Consider the following 19,701-nt stretch of genomic DNA (forward strand, 5'->3'; position numbering starts at 1 on the left):
GGATGTGCATCAGAGATCGCGTGGTGGAGCCGTCCTTTAAGGATGTTTTATTACGGCGGCGGTCAAAGGCATGCAAATGCGTTATTTTCGTTCGTCGTTACGCTGTGAGCGTTGCGCGATTTTCTGCGCGTCCACGTGCTTCCCTTCGAGCTTCTCGAACATTGTACCCGAACGAGTTGCACAAGATAAGAGTTAAACTTGCTTAAAGATTACATATTTTACAGCAGTTTCTTAATAACGACTAAGGAATCTGTGATAAATTGTGTTTATTACTGTAATTAACCCTGGAATACCACACTATTTTTTCAGACTATCATCAATCGCTAGTCTTTCAGGTTTCATGTAATTTTTACACATTTTAAAACTTGCAAGTATGTAGTTTAAAGATGTAAAATTGAATAATACTTAAGCTTAGACTTAAAGCTTTTAGAACAAAATATTACTTAAACAAATTTCCAAAAATTAGATCTATTTAAAGAACTGTATTTGCATAAACGTATAACCAGAAAGACTTGCATGGAATGGACACTCTTTCTTTTGATTCATTATAAAAATCAACAAACGACGTGTAATATGTAATAGATATTTATTTTTAAGGATGTCAAAATTGAATAATTTGAATTAGGAATTCAGCGTATTGTCTAATATGAATTGAGAACCCCTGCCACGGTCAAAGGGGCCTAATTGAAAGTCAGTCAAAAGTGCCTACCATGTCTGCTCGCATGTGCAACAGCTTCTATCTTCGGTCAGTGATTCGGCAGTACCTTCATTAATCCCAACATGGACCTCCATGAGAGAGCGGTGTATTTGATGATTTTGTGACCACCCTGTATAAAATGATTTCTTTAATGAAAACACGATTAAACGCGATAGCAGATGGTAGAGCTTGATTACTATGCGGTCTCTTATGTTATGTCCGTTCTCTGCGAAATTAGTAACAGGTTTAATTGAAGTAGTCTCAAATTAAAACAGAATAAAAATCAAACAGTTCTCCTATCTATGATAAATATTTTTTTCTCAGTCCATTTTATACGTTCTCATATTGGTTGATGCTATTCGATGCCTATAATTTTTGAACGTTTAACATACAACAGTCATCTATCGATAATTGCGTTTGTTTTTCTGGTATAATTCGGTCTTTAAGAAATGGTGAAGGGGAGTGCCCGATCGATAAAATCTCCCTGAGTTTACTTCACAGATTGCTGCATTATTCCTCGAAAGCAATTTCGTTTCTCGATTATTGAAAAAGCAAATTATATTTTCTTACGGGGACTGAATGTCTTGCACCTGTAACAGAACGTCGGGTCACAATGAAAATAGTGATTCAGCAACCCACCGGTCGCATCGGATGATTTTCATCATCATACCATATTCAGACACACAATTTGTATCCGCATTGAATATCGGTAATTTAAATAACAGGAGCGTCGGTATTCTTCCGGAAATTTTTAAGAAAATGATTGATGAATCGTACAGCTGACTTCCTTTCGCCAAAGATTATTTGTCCTTTTATGCAAATTCTAATTAATTTTCTTCCGTTCACGACGGCACTTGATCCAAGTCGAGTCATTTTTATTACGTTCAAATATAACGAAGGGATCAATTTTCTGATACTTTAGAGTATCCTTGAAAAAAAAAGAACAAGAATAGGCAAAACTTTTTATTGTGACGACGAAGAGAACGATGATGATCGCATTATAATTATGTGCGCGTGCTGGGACCTCGGGTTTAAGGACGAAGCTGGTTGAACAGCAAAGAACGATTTTGCTCTGCATAGAGAAGTAGCATCTGTCCTCAGTGGTCCTCAAACGTGATTTCACGTTTGAATAAATAGGAAAGAAAAATATATTTGATAATATATTTGATAATATATTTTACTGTAAAACTTGACACTGTCAATTTTTTAATACTTGACTTCGAGGAAAGAATTTGCAAAAAACAGAAATTCAAACAAGAGAAAGGAATACCGATGATGCAATGGCTGGATAAACTGTCCACAGAAAATGTTCGTTGCAATTTTATGGCAGTACATACAGGACGCTGATTCTCAGGCATCGAATGTGGTACACCGTGATAGTAATGGGAACCACGAAATCAGTAATGCGTCATACGTAACGCAGTAATAATGTAAATCATGGGCTGAAACGTTTTACGAGTGTGCACCTGCTTTGCAACGGGACGTAAAAAGAATTCGACCTGTCCATCTTGTGCAAATAACGTGACGCAATTTCTGCGATTTACCGAAGATGAATACGAAGTAGAGCGATCGTATTTCATACGAAACGAACAGTTAACGTCACGACGCTCGAAACAAATTGATTTAACACGAAACGGTGCTACGGTTATGAAAGCATTTCCAGAAACCGTCGAACGTATCGCGAACAGATGCGTCTCGAGCGTTGAAATATTAAACAATTTTCATTCCCGATTAATTATTTTATTTACGATAATTATTCCCAGCACCGTAGAGGGAAGAGCAACGCTAGTTGGTATCAATTCTGAGAACCTCTGTGCCACGTACTTAGGTAAGCATCGCGCTTCGTGTGGTCCACATTGTCCGTGGTCAAATTACATGGAACGGGGTGCTTCTAATGGCAGTTCTCGTTCTTCTGAAGAACCAGAGGGACGAGGGCACTTGCCGCGAGAGAGAACGAAGGTACGAAGGGACGCGAAAGGGAGGATACCCAGAGCGAAAGAGGGAAGAACGGAGCTACGAGGCGGACGAGAAACGAAGAAGAGAAACGGTCTCGCGAAAACATAGAACGGAGAGGAGGCGAACAGAGAGTCTCTCCTTTGATCCTTGAGCAGAGATAAAGACGGAAAACAGGAGAAAAGGGGAGACCGAGCCGGTCATGCTTCGACTTTGCTTTGGTCTCGCCTCGAGCCCGCTTCTACCACGCGACGACCGTGAAGCAACCGACCGAAACACCTGCCTGCTTCGTTGACATGCAAGGAAAATTTTCTGAAGCGGTCCCGTCACCGCGAAAACAATGTGCAAGGTAATGCAAAACAGGTTTCGGGTGTACGAAGCAATCTTAATCGCTTCAATTACGCCTGAATTACCATCGTGGCGGAAATTAGCACTTTGTCGGCTACCTTGTACGACCAACGTAACCAGGGAATCTCATTCAAGAATGTAAACCCCTCTTAATTAATCACTCTGAAAAATTAACGATTATCGTCCTGGTATATCGATTATATTAGAGTTTAATCTTTGATCGCCAAACGTGTCTTACATGCCACATTATATCGCGCGAATATTTTTTTACCTTGTTTAGTATATTATAAATGTACATATTAAGTAAAGAAACTTTCCTAGAAAAACAGCTTCAGTGTATTGTATATAATTAAATTTAATATTTATATGCAAGGTGATCTACTTAGGGGGGTTGATTTAAGAGATCAAGATGTTTCGAGTTCCAGGGCAGTTTTTAGATAGAAAAGAAAATGGTGAATCATTTGGCAAGCTTTCAAAGCCACGAACGTTGGTGGTCGAGATCTCGGCGGCAAGGACCACCCTGAAAATCGTATTAGGTTAATATAGCACGTAAAAGTTCGCTTATAATGACTGGATAGCAACGGTTATTACCAGTCGAAAGGTTTTGCCGCGTTTCTTCTGAACAATTGCGAACGGCCCCATCTTTCTTGATGTCGAAAACGTGTGGAACGACTTAACATCCGTGATTCCGCGACCCGGATCGATCGTTACGAGAAGATCGTGTTTGATCCACCGATAAACACGCTTTATGCATTCTTTCATTTCGCGGAATCTTCCGTAAGATTACACTCGCATTCGATAAAATATTCCTTCGTGATACTTCGATTAAATCTACGCGTGAAATTTTAACTCTAATCCTACCAAAATTGTGACTTTGGATCTAGACCAAAAAGTCGACGATGTTTAATATTGTCCTTTGCTCGCAAACTCTACAATTACTCAATCTTGGTATTCGAGTTGGAGTTGCGTCCCGGCTGGACTACATTTAAATATCCAATCAAACGAAATGATTCATCCGTGGCAATCGATAAACGAAGCCTGCTCGTTATACGGTTCCGACGACGTTCCAGTTAGTAATCGACAAGGTGTAATCCGTGGTAAGACAAATCGATCGTTTAATTAAAACCCACGGAACAGCAGGCACGTTAACAACCATTGAAATCGTGCGCTGTCGTCGTTATCGAGTTTGCATTGCTGTTCGGAACCAGACATTTTCTCCGTTACATAGAGAACAACAAACCGAAGCGGTCTTTAATAATGAAATCAATTTTTTCCATTGAGATTTTCCAGATCTCTGAATAGTATGGTGAAGCCATTCTCGCTTTTTTCTACTTATTCTCTGAGTAATTTAAAAGTTGCACTCCATGATCGTCGCGCCAGGGAATCGTTACGATATCATTTTCCAAGAACAGTCACTTACTGGATACTTTCTGAAATTACTCCGACCTCCCTCTTTCCAATCTTCAGCGGGCGCGCACCGTTGCTCGTGCTTACTCGGTTAATAGACCGCATTAATTTTGTAATTAAATCGTCGCGGATAATAACAGAGCGCTGTGGCAGGCGTCTCCGTCAGCCTGCAATTCCAAGTCATGACGAGATTATTAAGGGCCAATTACTGCGCGTTCCATTGGCGGATAGAACGCGCCACGGGTTTCGCCTGTACGTCGATTACCGCCCTCTACTTACGTTGGCAGTGATTTATGGCGACGCGAAACTTTGCCGCTCGGATTGCTCTTTTATCGGTCGAATCGGTTGTAGAACTTTGTCTGGAAAACACGATCTTCGTGTCCCGATGTCGCGGCGGGCCGTCTCGATCGCGGTTCGCTTGTTCCGATTGCATCGAAACGGCGGTACCACCGCCGGTTAGAATCGCGCAAAACAACGGACGAGTGCAAACTACCTGTCTGCTTTCGTTCAAATCTAAAAGGACCCCACACGATCTATACCACTAAATCAATTCGGTTTGACAGTAGATATTGCCGCGCAACTACGTAAATAAAATCGCTTCGTAAGGAATTATGAAACTTGCTGAAAACTATCATTATCGTGAGATTATCAGTATGTTGAAACAGGATCTAATATTACAAAAATATTGTTCAAATGTTGTTGAATAAACTAGAAAGATCTAAAATCATAGTTTCTGCGAGTATAAAGTGACTAAATAATTCGACAATAATACTGGGACAACCTGATTTTCTACATGAAATTTATCTGTTGTTTTGTTATTGTTGTACACAACTCAAGACTTCTCCAACTTGAGAGTAATTTTTACGCTATCTTCCACCGAAATATTTACTCGACAATTCTTTCAATCTAGTATTCGAAACTCTTTCGACGCAATGTCACATAACTTAACTGGACACAAGTAATAAGACGAAGCAATTTACTATTACTCGAATACTAATGGTATTGGAAAACGTGTAACAAACAGATCCAAGGACGACACGTTCGACCAATACCGAAGTTTGGAGATCGGTAAAGGCGTCGAATGTGTTGAAACGAAAGAAAAATACGAGGCGAAGGATCGCGCAAATTCTCAATTCCTGCACAGCTAGATCGTTGCTGGGAGGTTGCGTAATTAAACGATTAATGATCGAGGATCGTCGATCGAGGGAGATCATGGGAATCGGGGCACTGGCCGGACTCCAGGCGTCAAATGCATCTGCATCGAAACGCTCGCCTGGCTCGTAAATTTCCTTGACGATGCTGCTGGAAATCGAGTAACGAGATGTTGGCCGTATATGAACCACGATACGAACCGTTCGATCCCTTTACCGACGCAATTATATCTCGTATTCCGGCACTGTCACGTGCGCCGGGGATATATCTTTCTCGCGAAAGCATAGTGTTCGATAAATCCTTCCGATAGGAACGACGAATGGTTAAACTCAACATCCTTATTCGACGCTAAAGTTTTTCTAGACTATTGGAAATCTGTTGTAGGCCAGATCGCGTTCAAAGTGTAATTTCAAAACATTTTTACACCATTACGGTTAAGAAATTACGGTGCAGCATGTAAGCGACGTACGATTAATTGAAATTGAGATGCAAACGTACGGAATTAAGCGTGTTTCTGTAAATCTTGCGTAATCGTGTAACGTCGTGTTTTCTTCCGCGCTCGAGGGAATCGAAAACGATCTTGCGATCAGCGGGGATGACCAGGAAATTTCACTTTCAATTAAGTGGCTCGTAATTACGGTCGCAAGGAAAGTAAATTGACGACGCTTACCGGAGCGAAGCAATTTCATTTATTTAATCTGTCCTCGACAGCGATTTTACACCGATAATCTCGTTTTTAACGAAGATGCGCCGCGAACGTAAAGAGGCTTATCGTTTAACCGTTAAGCGAATTTCGTTAAAAAGCAACCGATCGCGTAAGACTTTTAATTCTATTGCGTCACATGTTATTGAGCAAACCTGTTTTTGCTTTCTACAAACTAATCTACGCGTTTAAAAAAATTATAAAACGCTTCCCCCTTTCACGAGGGTAAAAAATGACGTTATTCAGCACAAACGAGGCTTGGTATGCAATAACTAAGCAGGAGTAATTAAGTTTAGAGGAGTAAAAAGTTGAGAAACTGAAGACAATGATAAGGGACGAAGGGAGTATTCGACGCTCGCTACGCGACGTTAACAGACGCCATTCCTGCGCGGTAGTCCGACAAAAAGCATTCGAACGGAACAGCTGGAGAACAAGTGGAGAAGGAATATTTTCAGGTGATCGGCGGACGGTAACAAGAAGGACAATTAATTTTAATTGTCTTGTCCGAGCAGAGCGTAGGTACGCGTGGCATGGCGAAAACGGCCGGAATATTTCCCGGCGGGTCCATTAAAAGACGCTGCTTGTAATTGCAGCGCCTACCGAAGTCCGTAGCGAGCCTTTCCCGTTCGTCTTCCCTCGGGCTTCTTCAGATTTAAGTACTCTACAGGTATGTCGCATGGCCACGCTCACGTACTCGTTCCTCTGCGCGGATCGTGGCGCGTTCCACGGGCTCCGATTATTAAAACTCCATGGAGGATCTAAATGTTTCTCTACCACGGAAGACGATCCGAGACTAATTGCCGAACTGTGAATCAAATTCGTCAGCCAAATCGTCCGGGCATGGTCTAAAGCTCCAACGTTTCATCCCCCTAAGATCTTTTTCTGACAAAATTTTTGATCGCCAGTTAATCATCCTGGTATCATTTTTTCATAAAAGGGACAAAATCAAAACTAAAACATTCTTCGATCAGCATCGAAGACAAGGTGTTGTCTAATTTATATTTACGAGGGTAGCAAAGATGGCCACTTTCGATTCCAACTCCTCGCAAAACACAGAGAAAGGTTCCTGTGCGAGAATCGACGTCTGAATTTAGTTTCGTTCGTGGCAGTTTCCTCGGGTCTGCTGGATCCGTTTCTTGTAGGACGACAGAAAAGGTAGGAAAAGGATGAATTTATGTACGAAACGTGACCCAACCGTTTCACCATTCGGTTCCTGAGTACGCGATAACGATGCAGGAAATACGGTATGCCGGTTTCTCGAAATCCTTCGAAACTGATCTTCTCAGGACGTGCCGAGGCATCAAAACGAAGCTTTAGAGACGATTCGACGTACGATCTGTCAACAATGAGCTCTAATGACCATCTCTGAACGTGTCAATACTATATTTTGTACACAAACGTCATCGCACAATGGCACCCCCGGTGTTCGAAAGAAAGAGGAGCGAAAACATGTTACTTCTGTGCATCGGGGCACCTGAGTCCGAATCCAAGAAGAGGATTATGTGAGGATTCGATGGAAGTTGATACGGAGCTAGGTTAAACGACGACGTAAAATTATATTGCTAGAATATCGACGCTTTATTGCTGATAGAAATTCTGTGTCAATAACGTAATACTTTGTGCAAGCAACTACCGATTTTCAATTTCGATCTTTAATTTTTTGCGAAGTACAATAACCGTTTCAGTCTAAATACGAACATTCAAAATTAAATGAAATTTTCCATTGTTTGGTATAGATTTTGGAACTATCGCGTAACTATTTTCACTTCTAAACGATAGTACGTGATTAATTAATGAACGCGTCCGGAAGAATACGGCAGATCAGTGGTGCAACTGACGTCCTAATGGATAATGGGACACTGAATACCCTGTAGCAAGTAGATGGATGGACGTCCCGAGTCCAACGAAGAGACTGATGGCCAGGAATGATGATACAGACGCAGAATGATTATGATGAAAAATTGTTTGTACAAGACAGGTGTTTCCACGCGAAGATTCTTAAGGGACGCCGTTGTCCTACGACATTCCTTGTCTCCCTGCATCAGTCATCTTGGACACCTAAAGACTAGTTAGTTAATTTTGCGAGGTAAAAGATAAAAATATATCGTAACACCTCTTGGTTGAAGATTTATGAGCCTGTTATTGCCTAGCGTTGTCTTCCTTCCATTTTAGATTAATTTGAAAAAATGCGTACAAAAGAAATCTTTTTCTATCGCCGTTATGATAATAACTCGTATCTGGCTCTCGCTCGGAACTAAAATTATTCAAAATAGAATAATCACGAAATAACTTTTCCTCAGATAAGAATCATTTACAATCTAAAGATGCGATTATAGTTTACAGACTACTATATTAAGTAAAATAATTGCTCGTCCGTCCAAAATCATTTTTCTAAATACTAGCACAGTTTATCTGTGAGTTTCATCAAAATTTATCTCGAATACGAACGGAGTAAAAATATAATTTACGACTAATCGTTTCGGAGGGTTCGAAATTTGTATGCAGAGGGGTGAAACCGAGTGGAAACTCGTTTCGTCTATGATTTTCTCCAGATATTTATCTCCGTCGACGGACGGTGTTCGCGATGATTGGTCGTTCAGCGTCTCGATGTCGACGTCTAGGGGTTTTATCCGAAAATGATCAGTGTTACGAAGAGTACCTGCGCGACATCCATTTTACCTCCCGCTGTAACACCGGTGGATCAGCGATAATGATCGATGCTTTCAAATTATTCCACACGCGAGCCATAATTTTTGAATTAAATGTACACCTTAACTGGATGTGATTTCACGGAGGAGTACCGGCGTGTATGCATGATCATCGTCCGCGAAAAAAAAAGTAAAAGGCTTAATTGATCAACAGATTTACATAATTAGAGCAGGCTTTGACGGAAGGTCAGTGGTTGTCCAGATAATTGCAAACGGTGGTCATTTTGTGTAGATGTTATAATATGTCGTTCGCGTTTGAGAAAACCGAGGCGCCCTTTTCGCGCGTTTAAGAACACCTGCGAACGCTTAACGTGTCTTTTACCTACTTACGGATTCATATATTCCCGCAAAAGTGAGAATAATATGCCTCATTATAATAAGCGATTTAACGTACGAAACAGTCTCCTTAATCGCGACAGCCCTTGACAGACACTCAATCTCGAATACTTTACGTCTCAAGACTCACTCTGCGAAATCAAATATTTATTTTCTATAATACAAATATACTAAGTTTAAATATTAAAAAGAACATGGTCCCTCGGAGATCTCGCGTTGGTATGCTAAGGGTTAACGCAAAGTTTCCCTACGCTCGATCCTCGTATTCCAGGCATACCTTGATACTAAAAGTCGAGGCGACTTCGCGTCGCACGGCGGCCGTAGAATGCACACGCGTGGCGCGAGAGGGAAAGAAAGCACGACTGTAAAACTATTTACAATGTTAAATATCACGTTTCACGCTCGCCTCCCATTTATTCCCAATAATTTACTGCCTTACCCGGGAGACACCGGGGGACGAGATATTCCCTACGAGTGTTTAGTATGCCACGACAAACGCACGGACAGCGTTTCCTTGGTTCGCTATTACGTTGGGCGCGACGCCATGACTTCTTCTTCTTGCGGACAAAGCAGAAGCGATAGGACCGCACGCGTCCGGCCGAGGCAGTAAAACAAAACCCACGGATTGAAAAACCGGACGATTTCTCATCGGTCACAATGAAAGGGTTGAGTGCTCGTACAATAGTGGTACAAGGCGCGCGGCTAGTTTACACGTAGATAATTCAGGGACGATAATCATCTTCCATCGTTGATTAATTGCCGAAAGTTGACGCCGCGCCGTCCGGCCGTTCCTGAAACACGACGACGCAGCCACCTGCGTCTGCGAACGCGATTTATTGAATTATGCAAACGGTGCGTGTCTCCGCGACAGATTTTTCACCACCAACTCGTTATATCTGATCGTTAAAATCTGACACTTTTTATCCCTACGACACTTTATTAAATTTTTACGGGGCGAATCAATTTAGCGCGTTAATTTATTTCTGACGCTACATCGGAGATTTTCGTTCGATGAAAAATGTGGGACACTCGATACTTAATTGTTTATAACGAGTCTCGTGAAACGTGTCGCCTTGATCTTTTTTTCTTAAATTCATTAAGCGGTGAACATTTTATTTTTTCGATATTCACGTTCACATTCTTCGGGCAGTGTTGGAGAAATTTTATTCACGAATAACGAATACCTCCTATCGTAAAAGAAAACGTGAAAAGCATTTAAAATACTCGCATTGGACCGAATACCATGTACAGAGTGTTCGGCCACCCCTGGGAAAAATTTTAATGGGAGATTCTAGAAGCCAAAATAAGACGAAAATCAAGAATATCAATTTTTCGATTGAGGTTTCGTTAAAAAGTCATTAAAAAATTAAATTAAAAAATTTCAAATCATTCTGAAAAAAATTATTTTTAGTTACGGGGGTTGATTACAATCATTTTCATGAATAAACATACCCTCGAAATCCTACTCACTTTCGAGAAAAAAAATTCAGTACGGGCGGATGTTTAAACGTTAATAACTTTCTAACGAAGCCTCCATCAACAAATTGGTATTCTTGATTTTCGTCTTATTTTGGCCTCCAGAATCTCCCATTAAAATTTTTTTCAAGGTTGGCCGAACACCCTGCATATTTATAAGTAGCTGAAGTAACTGAATTGTTTATACAGATGTAAAAATAGAAATCTCTAAAGCAAACAATTAATTTTAAAATGGTGCAAAGATAGACTTAAAAATAAACTGCGATATTAACATCTCCTTTGTACAATCGAATAATTAATTTTCGATTGACCGTTTAATTGGATGCTCGATGCAGGACGGTAATTGTTCGTGCCATTTCCGACAGACAAATGATACCTGCCAGTCTCTCGTAAAACCGACATCGCCGGGGAAAAATATAATTGCTCGGCGTGTAATTGTTATCCCAAGTAGTAACACGAAATAGTCGGACACCCTGCTGTTCTGTAATAACTTCTCCTCCCAGAAATCTTCCGGCTTGGCAATTTAAGAATCTCGCAGGTAGAACGGAATCTAGAGATCTTCAACTGTTCACTGTCGGAATAAATTAGATTCAACGAGAAATATGATACCCTGAACACGCTTCCCCACGACCGTGTCGAAATTTTCAACTTTTCTCATTTCTGGAACGTCAGTGCCAGTACCTGGAAATCGGAGACTCTCATGGTCATCACATTTTTTACAATCTTGATCCTGTTTGTTCTCCAATGGGACACGAATCTCGATGCAACTGTTTCGTTTGCAAAAGATGCAACTATACGTTCGAACTTAAAACCGATAACGCGTTCTTTATGCGATTAAATTTAAAAAAACGACCAATACATTTCTACAGTTGGTACGTCAAACGCGTGACTTTCGGTCCTCATTGTGGTGTTCGTGGCTTTCACTGTCTCGATCAGTATGTATGGTTTTCTTACACAGGCACGGTTGCATGTGCCAAAAGAGTGATTGTAACAATTAAGGCGCGGAGGTTGCTTTTCATTCAGTTCGCAGAGGCGTACCATTGCCCGAGTTAACGATCATGGCTGCCTCTCACGACGGTTTACGTCAAATTGATTGGCACCACGTGGGCATGCATAAAAGCCAAGCAGCGAAATCTCCCCAAAATTAATAAGCACGGTCGATTTGAAATTGAGTTCATCAGTAATGGTTTCTTTGGCATAACGTGACCTGTCTTCTTTTGTGTATCTTTAATCAATTTCTGGCAGATATTATCCATACAGTTATTTATATTTTAACGAAAACTACGCTACGCTAGTTATTTAAAACATTCTTGTTTCGAGTACGATTTCTTAACGAGAAGATCTTAAGAAAACAATCGCTGTTGCAGGAAATCAAACAATGCACCATGATTAAAATCGATCGACAGATGGTAGGTGCTGGTTAATATTTTGCTAGAGAACTTGGTGATAATTAATGGCTAACCGTTATTTACTAACTCGTTCGGTCTGTCTAAATTACACCGGCTATTTACCACCATCCCGTAAATTGATCCGAGATCGCGACCGCCATTTGTCGTCCCTTGTGTACACGAGTCCGGTATCCTTAGCCTGATTTAAGACACGTATTCGCAGAATACTTTGGCGTATGTCGTGTGAACCTCTGTCACGGTGTGCACGGCCAGTTTCGTAATTTACTCCCCGGTGGCCCGGTCATTTGATATTCAAATTAGTTTTTCAGCAGTCGATTAATTTTACGGTCAAGGCTTGAAAAATGCGGGGCCCAACGAAACCGATCGAATGCCGCATGATGTGTCGCGCGCAGGCTCCACGATAACGATACATAAAATTAAAAAACAAAGAGATCGCTGTTGCAAACTTTGACATGCTGCAATATACTATCCTTACACGTATACTAAATTGATACTAAAAATGTAATTTTATCGTTCATAAATATACATCAAAGTATATGAAAAAAGCCGAAAATTAATTTGTAAATCCGGTACTCTCGCCCTACGTGTGCGAAACTTTTCCCACACACGCTTATCGAACGGGCAAATATTATGGTCTGTGGTCCTCCGGCACGGTGGCGTGTATTTTCCCGCGGGAGCCAATCAGAGACGTACCACGCAAAAACACCGATTTATGGCCAAGTAGGCGGCGCACGGATCGCGAGGGGGCCCCAAGAAACCGAGGAAACGTGGAAGAATGGGACAGAGAAGCGGATAGATAAAGGGGCGGAAAAAGAAGGACGAAAAGGAGAGGAACAGGTACGAACAAAGAGTAAAAAGAAATGAGAGAAAGGTCTCGTGTTCTCGAGTCCCGCGCCACCAGTAATTACTTCGCGGCTGCACCGAGGACGATTTTTTGCCGGCGTGCTAAGTGTGTTCCTTAATTGAATTTAAGGTTATTTAATATGCTTTTAGCCCGCTATCGGGCCCCCTCTTACATACTCCTGGAAACGACGTTCGATCGATCGGGGTAGCGGCGTTCCCCTCGTTCGATGCTTTTCTCTCCTCGTCGGCGGTCCGTCTCGGCGAAACGTCACCCATAAACCTGCTTCGTCCTGAATTATGTCGGGGGCTTATCGAAAATACGGGGCTTAATTTCTGCCCGCCGTCGTTTCGATTACAAAGCGAGCCTCGCTCCCCAAGAGGGAGAGATTTAATTGATGCGAACAGCCAGCCGATTGTCTCGGACGCGCTCTTTTGCCGAACCTCGGACTGCTGTAAATCTCGATGAAATTAACGATTCCTCGCGGTCTGCGGGCACTTGAGGAATCGTGCTTTTAATTCGGCCCGTCGCTTAAGATCGAATTTATCGAATGCCCGAGTATCGGGTCTCTTTGGGAGTCGAACATACTTGGCCACTCGACGGACCACAGGAATTCGTGGCTTCGAAACATTTATGAACTTATCCGCGATTCTTACCCTTGCTCCTCCTTTTACGATCTAATTTCATCTTCGAAGATGCACTTCATCGAAACGCTGCGAAATATTCTCTTCCTTTCGCTTGCGAGAGCGTGCAAGACAAACTCGATGGAGAAATTCTGTATATTTATACGATTAATGTTAGACTTTGTCGACGATTTTGGTCTTTTTTCTTCGAATAAACCTCGTATAATTATAAGTAATTTGAAGGGCTACGAGTGGCTATTAATCTTCATATAATTTTCCTCCTGAGTTTATTTGCATACAATTTAAAAATCTCCAAGGTATCCGCAACGAAATGGCGCAGTAATCATGGCGCCGCTAGTTTCGACCGAAAGGCATCGAAAATTAGATGGGTCAATTGCGTTGGGCCAGAAATTAGTAGCGTTTCCTCGGTTCAGCGAACGTCGTCCATTAAGCAATGACATCGGTGGACTCGGTTCTTGTACGAGGAGGATCCCTGATTGATTCCCGCGGGAAAATCCCCGCAGCATCACGATAGATCGTTGCATTATTCCGCTCCATTCAATTAGTGTCAACAGAGAAGCTTGCGCGTTGCGTTGCCGCATCCTCCGTCGTTCAGGAATAAGTAATGAAGGAAAATAAAATTTTAACCGCTCGTCGAACGTTTTGCAAAAGACGGTTAATAGCTAGCATCGTAAAAAGACGAGTTTATTGCTTTCAACGCGAATTGCCAGGGGAAGAAAGTGAAGCGCGCGGTTCTTTTAAATCAGACTTAATTGGCATTCAAAGCGGCAATCGTTCGTTTACTCTTGGGTCGACTTAATACATTTGTACCGAGAAGGGATGCAGAAAAAACTGGGGAAAAATCTTGCAGAAACTCCACGAGAGATGCAGAGATATCGAGATCCCCTTTTATATTATAATATTTTAAGCAATTGGTCGTTTTTCTTTGCTTTCCATATTATATAAAGTACCGTACAATCTCCAGATTTTCGAAAATTTCGAAATTTCGAATTGTGCATTGTACTCTAGCCGTGTGTATAATACACGGTGTAGTGTAGAATTTGTCGGAACGCCAGATTGGGAATTCCAAAGGGATGAAAGAAGGTAAAGTGACCAAAAGCACGAAGAAAGAGATCCCTTGCGTGCCATTTTTAGGATTTAGGAGCACGTCTGCCGCAGGTTACTCCCAGCAGGTGGTTCCCCAGCAGGTTGACGGCTGGATAACCGACCATTCAGCTAACCAGCGGCCGTGGATACGCGTAACTCAGCGGGCACCATTAGCGCTATCTCCTTCGCGAATACAAGTGCCGTACGATGCAAACGTGTGAATCACGCGCCGTCTGAAAAACACGGAAAGAAGCCAACACGTCCACCGTCTCCGTGCTGACGCTGAGGCAACGTCTTCTCCTTTTGGTGGACTCGTTTCTAGGAAGTGTTGACAACCAGGCTCTGAAAGCAACTCTTTGGCATTATCTTCGCGCTTAACCTTCCGGCGTTTCGACGAGGCATGCAAGATTCTTGCACGAGCACGCTTACGCCAACGGTTGCTACAATCGATGAAACTGATCAGAAAACATCGGAAGACGCGATATCGGGACCAATATTATTCAAATTCGTGCCCCTGGACTGTCCCACGTTACTAGAAAACGTGATACAGTTGTACGTGGATGATACATGGTGACTTAGAATATCTGATCCGATTCGACTCTGATCTCTGATCTCTCAAAAATACACGAACGATTGTTTCCTTACGAACCTTGATCCTTTCGAATCGTTTCCCCTTCTTGGTCGCTTTTCTACACTTTCATGACCCGTCACTTTCTTCCCAGTTAAAATATACCAAACCCTTGTACCAAGTCAATCTGATAATACTTGGCGTAATCTTCGATACATTATGGAACTTCTTATCCTCCTATAACGATCAAACTTTAAGTCTGCAAACTTCTTCGTGTCATTTTGCGTCGTAAGCTGTATCTTCCCCAATTATAATAGCTCGACTGTGTAGATACTGCCTGCTATTCTTGCCTAACGAAAACTGTTTCCCTTTGCTCGCAACATGTTTGGAGTCCTTGTTTTTGGTTCTCTTTTTTTGCTCGCAAATAAAATAGCATCGCTCCACCTTTCATTGAATCCATCTTTGTTCGAACATGGCACAAAGATGGATTCTGCGCCTCTGTTGTCTAGCGTATAAAGTCTTCCGTTTCGACACACCTTCGTACCTACGTAATACGATACACACTAACTCTGAATTTCATGCCATTAGCTCCCTTAGCACGCGAGTCGAATCTCTTCTGTCCATTCTTGTCTTTCGCTCCACCAAATTCCCTCAAATATTCTGCACGTCACTATTTCAATTCCTTGCCTGGTCTCATATCCGTTCGCTATTCTTTCTATTAGACACGCTGCTAAAACCTCCATCCTGAATCTTTATTTTAACCTAACTTTCTCTGCAAACATCTGTTCGTAAATCTTCAATGCCCATAACTTCCATACCCTTTTTGTTTCATGCACTCTGTTGTTTTTTTCTTCTTTCGCTTATGCTATTGAATTTCTTTAAGTTTAGGAGTCAGAATTAATAACAGTACAACTGTACCTTGTCTTATACACCGTTCTGTGTACGTATTTTCGATCTGTATTAACTAATAAATACGGTTATTATTATACACGATTCTTTGGAACGTTTCTGCTCGACTGGGTTTTACTCGAAAGCGAGTAGTCGAAAACAGCTTACGAATCAACAATCTAAATTCGACGGAAGTAATATGAAATTTACATCAACTGGAAACGTGTTTCTTGTTTATTCATTGACATTAAAATTGTTCTGTCGCGACGATCGACCGTGGCCAAGATGGGAGACATTAAAGCAGCTGAAATTATACGAACACTCGCTCGATTGAAATATCTCTGATGAGTCTGTGGTTAAGACAGAGCTGACCGTGGCTATTTTTTCTTTGTTACAAGAAGTATATTTCCGGTCACGGATGAAGAAACTCCAATAGCAGCGAGACCCGTGGGATATGAAGAACATGATCAGTGAAGGGAGACGATAGTCACCGCAATGCTCGTGTTTATCTCGATGGAAACACACTCGTTCCGTTCGATTCTTTTTTTTTTTATTTCCGCTTGGAACGAGAAGAAGTTAATATTTACACGTGTAATGTCGACATGAGGACGAATCTAGTTGCGTGGAGTAAAACATGCTTTTTGTAGGTTACTTGTAGCTTGCCGTGCAAGAACAGACATCGAACGATTCATTATCGAATCGATCCCTTGGAAATCAAATTCCGACGAAGATGGTATGTTCATAACCACCTCGATAGGAAGCAAAAGATAATAAGTTTTCACTAAGTAATAATTAAATTACGATACCGGAAGTCTCGTAAGAAAATAAAAGATTGGAGTGTGTTTGCAGAGTTTCCGTGCACTATAGCATTTGTAAAAGTGACGCAGCCACGTCTGCATTCGAGATGATATCGAAGCGTATGGTTTCACCAGCCTCGGGGATCCGAGTGAGATCGTGTCAATAAATCGGATACCGTGCGCGAAAGGAGGCAGAGAAAGAAACGGCAAGGAAGAGAAACCAACTAATAAAAGTGCATCTTGAAAGATCAGCAATGCACGGTGGCTGGGAGGCACGATTGTACGGAATCGAGAGCAACCAGTCACGCATTTCGAATATTTAGCTCGAGGTTTGAGGAAACGTTTTGCACCTCGTCTAATCTGGTTATGAAAGTCAGGCCAAGGATCGGCCTCTGCTCTAAGCGTTATCTTTGGGCGCGCCGATCACCAACGCTGATCGAGACTTTTGATATTTCAGAAACGACACGTTATCAGAGAGAAGTCTCGTAATGCAAAGGGTAGATACATTGGCAGAAACGAATCGACCATTAATTATTTTATGAGACGCGACGAGGATCGCGTGGGATTTACAAATGCCAGGAATGATGGGTGTCGAGGCAACATCTTTATCGCGACGCACAGGTTACGACATAATAAGCCCCGAAACTGCACTAAGGATCCACGTCGACCACGTGTCCTCGTAAATACGAAACCACCGTGGCCGAGCAAAATCAACAGGGACAAGAACATCGCGGGTGCACTTTCTCGATAACGACGTCAAAATGTTTTTTGCCTTTCGCGACGTACGCGTACACAGAGTCATTAGAATGGTACATCGAGCTGCAGGGGAATTTCGGCCACGGTAATAATCTAATAAATCGACGGGGAAGACGCGTGTACGGCTGCCGCACACAGTCGGATCGGATGCCGTTCGGTTAGCGGGCCTGCATTCCCGATTCGATGTTTACGAGTCCGGTCGGCCGAAATTTATGAAAATTATTCGCGGCTACCCCCGATTTCGCGTATTCATGCACCGAGGCCTCCTCCCGCCGCGCCGACATCCGGCCGAACCGGCATTCCCATTGTTCTGCTCGCGACATGTCGAAATTTCCATACGCGACGAGGTTATCCAATAAACTCGGACGAAGGCATTCCTGTGTCTTGACTCGACTCGACTCGCTACCCGGAAGTTTCTCTCCCCTGCGGCGTTTCTTTCGTTGCCCTTTTCCCCCGTTTACCACCGTGGTGCCGTCTTTGGAGCGTGCCATTTTGGGGAATAACGGTTCGCGGTGCTTGGACTCGCAGCTTCTCAAATTCTGCGCGTTGCTTGCAACGATTTTTTAACTAATTTGGAGATGGGATAGGGGCTATGGAAAGAGGAATACAGAGAAAGGTAGCTGCAATTTACGCTAGAAAGTTACCCATTTGGTTACCTGTTCATTAAAGAGCATCCTAAATGATAGTATTTCCAGAAAACAGGCATTCCTCGCAAAGACTCGTATGGCTTTCGGTTTACAACGTTTTTTCCAGAAAAGAATCCGCAATGTACGCGTAATGTATACTTTATGGTTAACACGAAAGTAGAATCTCGTCGTACGACGAGAAAGACCACGAGGTGTGAGCTGGCTGTGAGCCAGCGCTTCCTTCGCGATGCAATTCGATGCAACGGTGTATATTTATTGCAGCTGTCGCTTTCTATGCACGAGGGCTCCTTCGAAGGAGAATTACAACCCTGTAACTCACGCGACGCTGGATAGTTTCTATCGGTTGATGCAGCTCGCTACGGCGAGCAGCGCGCTGATATCGTAATTGTATCGTAGATAAGGTTACCCGATGGCTCGAGAGAACAATTTGCTTATCCGATAGTACGAGTCATGCAAGAACCTTGTTAAGAACCATTCATCGACAAAATCCGGGGATCGATAAATCGTGATCGTTAGATGCAACGTCTAGTCTAATATGCCTATTGGGGTGGGTCCATAAATTCTTAACAGACTCGACATTTCGCAACACTGAATTCTTCCGAACTTAACGTTACCAAGTTTTTTGACTCTCAGCATGAGATTTTCTTCAAACGATTTTTATAGATATTCGTACATTTACGGAATTTTTAAACTCTCCTCCGAATGTGTATTATCTGAGATAGTTCCGCTTTGCTAATGTCGATTACACGAGCTGCAATTACTGCGTGTCTCTACCTATAGGCGCTCAACGACTAATTCAGTTCACGGGCAATAAATTTTAGTGCTTATTGCGCAAGATATTACGAGTGACTATATTAAGAACACGAGCCGTATTAGGTACCGTGCGTCCGTGAGAAGATAGTTAGCGTCACAGGGGCCAAGGAAGTTAATTGTTTCATCCGACTCCACTTTCGACGTTCCCATAATTCTAGAGCGAATTAACTTCCAATTTGGCCACAATAAATTACTTACAATCGGGAATTTGTTAAGTTATCCGAGAAAATATCAGCATCAAATTGTATTCCAATAATGAATAGGGAATGAAAATGATTCGTGTGCTTTGTTTTGGCGATAATCGTCGCGAGTGGTAAAATTAAAATACCACACTGATCGATTGCATCCGCCGAGCGTGCTCTCGATGCCACCCAAACGGCTCCCTCTGCGTGCAAACGCGGTCCGTGAAACACGAACAAAGAGGACGAAGGAAGAAGGCGATACGAAGGAAGATCGAATATACAACACCGTA

The sequence above is a fragment of the Colletes latitarsis genome, chromosome 2 (genome assembly GCF_051014445.1).
Source record: "Colletes latitarsis isolate SP2378_abdomen chromosome 2, iyColLati1, whole genome shotgun sequence".
Classification (NCBI taxonomy): Eukaryota; Metazoa; Arthropoda; class Insecta; order Hymenoptera; family Colletidae; genus Colletes; species Colletes latitarsis.